The following is a 4387-nucleotide window of genomic DNA, read 5'->3' on the forward strand; positions in this document are numbered from 1 at the left end:
AGAGTTAAGAAGACATTGAGTCACCTACGACAGAGATTTTACTGGATAGGCATGAATCAAGATGTGGAAGAATGGTACAGGACATGTAGTGCTAAAAGGGGACCAAAGCATAAAGGATGTGCTCCAAAGAAGTTATATCAAGTTGGTGCACCAATGGAAAGACTAGCTGTTGACATTGCTGCCCCAAACTCGTGGTGGAAACAGGTACATTTGTGTGGTGATGGATTATTTCACCAAGTGGCCTGAGGCATATGCAATACCAAATCAGGAAGGTACAACTGTAGCTTTGGCTATTTGTGATTTCTTCTTCAGATTTGGTATGCCATACAAACCGCATTCAGATCAAGGCCATAACTTTGAATCAGCTGTGTTCCATGAATGCTGCAAGTTGTTTGGCATACGATAGACCAGAACAATGCCACTTCACCCAAAATCTGATGGAACGGTAGAAAAGTACAACTGTACACTGGGACAGGAATTGGCAAAGTTTTGTAATAGCCGCCAAGATGATTTATATATCTTACTTTCTCCACTGTTGATGGCCTATAGAACAGCAGAGCATGAAGCCACTGGATACACTCCAGCAAAGTTGATGTTTGGTCGAGAACTTTGGTTGCCAGTGGATCTGTTAACAGGACACCTGCCTTATGAAGAGTAGCCTGAAAATGTGTCAGAGTTTGTGAAAGTGTTATCAGAAAGGATGGATGATATTCACCATCAAGTGCATTCAAACTTGAAAACGTCTGCTGATTCGATAAAGCTATGTTATGATAAGAAGTCTACTGAAGTCAGCTTTTTACCAGGAGACAAGGAAGACCAAAGGGAAGTCTCATAACTTGTCTTCTCCATGGGAAAGCCCATATAACATAGTGGATCGTCTCTCAGATGTGACTTTCCGAATAAAATGTGGTCAGCGAGGTAAGTTAAAGGTGGTGCATGCCAACAGGCTTTGTTGTTATCACGGTCCAGGACATTTCAGTTGCGACGAAGTGAACAATGGAACAAAAGACGCAACTGAAGACGTGTTACCTGGAAAAGCCACTATCAAAGAAGAAACAGTGAATTCCTTCATGAATTTACTACCACTGATGTGACTATTACTGATAATAGGACATTTCCTGATGCAGCAGATGAACTTTACATGAAGGAGAAGCCAACGAGATGGAGATCATTACTGAAGAATATATGTCCCGTAAAATTAAGAGACTTTATTGAATTTTAATTTTGTGTTTGTAAATTATGTACATTTAATGAAGTTATTGTTAATTATCTAAGGAAGGGCCAGTGTTACGACAGCCGAAGTCGCGCGATGCTGGGAGCATGCGCTGGAGTTCTAAAAAGATAGAGGAACCTGTCGAATGTCCTAGCGTTTGCTAGATGTGCACTTTTATTGTATATAACCCAGGAAATAAAGTGATGGCAATTAATTGAATTGCAGACAGAGAGATATAGAGACAGATAATTGAGTCAAGCTGTAAGTAAAGTGCGTGAATCGTTGTGAATTCTAGTGTGTGTTTAAGTTAAAGTGACTGTGGAAATTAAGTGTACTGCTAAGTTGAATTGAGAAAGAAAGGACTTGTACTGCTGAAGTTCTTCGGGAAGAATTTCTACGGAAAATTAACAAACGAACAGAGACATAACAATATGAAAGATGTCATGATACTTGCTCATGGACAAACAACAAAAACTTTTATTATACACAAAATTTCTGAAGCTAATAAAGCAAAGCAAAACTGTAAATGATGCAGAATCAAATAAAACAGATGACTGAACATGGTGTAAAATTTGTTATAGAATGAAATAATCAAATTATATAGAAAACAATAATTCATAAACTTAAATTGATTGCAAATATTTCAAAAGTAAAACTATCACATTATGAAAATTAACATCTTTTTTATTGCTAGAGTGAGAAGAAATAGTTCTTCTCTTGATAAAGTAAAAACGTATTGTGTTTGCACCACATTTTCTTGTGAGACCAGTCTTCAAGTGATAGCCCACAATTTTGAGTTACCTATACCAGTGACTATTCGTATGTACAATGCAAGAGGGAAAGATTAACTCCAAGCTCATACTAACTTGTACAAGCCTATGTCCATCACTTAGGCATGACCCATAACCCAAGGAAGAAGTGATGCAGAAACCTGGCCAAGCAAATACAGTCTATCTGGAATGACCCTTGCAGTATGTAGTCATAGCTTGCGGTAAGAATTAAAATAAATTCACAATTACTTACAAGGTATTAACACTAAGTGCAGAAATCCTGCATGAAAAAGTTTTAAAATGTTCCTGAATATATTTAACTGGTTATCTTATACTTATAGAAGAATGAAAACTTTCACATGCTTACAGAGAAGTTTCCAATCCTTGTATGTAATAATGGATACTACTCCCAGCAAATAAAAAAGTGCCCCCTTCACTTTTCATTCTGTCCCAGTAAAAATGCATAAAATTTAATCCAGAACTCAAGAGCTTCCTGGGCCCTAAGGTGAACTCTAGACCCCAGTTGTAACAGGTGTGCCTGTAGCACACGTTCCATCGCTTTCTTCTGTCAAATAACACTTGGGACATCCACCGTAAATTTGTCTTCTACACCTCTGAAGAAGCGTCATTATGACACGTAAGATACACATCTTTCTTATTCAACCAGTAAAGGGAAAACAGTAGCTTTATACATTCAAAATCTTCCAATATCTATACATTTATACATGAATATGTGCAAATTTGTTTTCAAAAATTTTTTCATGGAATTTAGACTTTTAGCTATTCAGTAATTTTATTCACAATTCATATTTTAACAAATTCTAAGTAAAATAGGTAGCTTAGAAGTTAACTTGTAAAGCAAAATGTTGATATTTATAAAATAACAACAATAATACTATATGCTGCTTCATACTGGATAAGTTGCATGTTTTCAATTTGAATAAAAACCTTAAACATAATTATTTAAAAGACGAATTTATTAACTAATTAAAGAACACCAAGCAATTGGAAAATATATTTACTCTTGATTTGTTAAATAGAGATAACAAGTACTTTTATCCTAAAAATAAAACCGTTTTTCTGATCAAAAGTGAAAATTGAGTATAGATTGGGTAGAATTCAAACCTAAGATTCTGATAACTAGACAGGCTCTTTACCCAACTAAGCTACCACATTTCAAAAGCTACACACCTTAGAAGATTTTGTTTGATTGATTATCAAATCACATGAAAATAGAGAATAGTAGCATTCATTGAAAATGTGGAAGATTAGTTTTCCAAAGGTTAAGTGATTAGCATGATTGTTGGGTATAATCTCTCCCAGTTTTTTTCTTCTTTTTTTCACTTTTCAGAAGAATGTTGACTTTATAGGACAAACTACCACACTAAAAATTTCCATAGTTAAATCATCAAAGATACTATTTAGTGGGCCTGCATGTTTAATACTACTTCACAGTTTAACTCATTGATGTTCTTTTGATTTTGTATTACATTTAACACAAATACTAACTTGATGTTTGTTTGCTTGTTTTGTATATATTCATGCAAGCTACTTACTCAAGAGCTATCTGTGCTAGATGCCCCAAAGTTAGAATTGATAGATCAAAGGGAAGATAGCTAGTCAACAACAACTGCCAACTCTTGGACTACTCTAATCAAATAGAAGGATTTGACCATTACTTTTATAATGCACAAACAGTCAAGTGTGAAATGTGTTTTGGCAGCAACAGTAAGCAAAATTAACAAGTCCACTCATTTCATTATTTCAATTTAAACATAAAAAGCAATAGAAAAGGTTGCAATATGACATTTCCCATGTCTACTTATTAACTAAAAAATCCAAATACAAAATTTCTTTACTATGGAGAAAGAAAGTTTTCAAACTTTAACAAGGTTAATTCTACACTATAAAACAGTGAGAATGATAATAATAATAGCAACCACTAGGCCATGCCAGACCCTATTTAAGTTATCTCACACAACTGTTGATTGGAGGTTACAGTTGCTTGCTAACATCAGGTTCAAGTTTGTGAGATTAAATCCTGTTGAATTACTGCAGTGATGTAACTAATAATGGTGAAAAATATATCAAAATCTAATTCTTACATCTCCCCTTCTCAGTTTTGAATGTGTCTGGTTCATGACTTCAACATTTATATCCATATAAATATCTTGGTTTACTTGTTTTTGGAGTTAAAACAAATACTAGGATTACCATTTATTAAAGATTAATTTTTACAGACTGAACCAAAGTAATAAAAATATAATGTGGACAAAAACAGGTAACAAGTGATAACATGTCATGAATAATATTTGAAAGCTAATTATTGAACTATTTATTTATATGAGACAATGTCTATTAAATTAGAAATTAAAATTCGATGACAAGGAACCCACTTTGAGAC

This window comes from Limulus polyphemus, unplaced genomic scaffold (genome assembly GCF_000517525.1).
Source record: "Limulus polyphemus unplaced genomic scaffold, Limulus_polyphemus-2.1.2 Scaffold801, whole genome shotgun sequence".
NCBI lineage: Eukaryota > Metazoa > Arthropoda > Merostomata > Xiphosura > Limulidae > Limulus > Limulus polyphemus.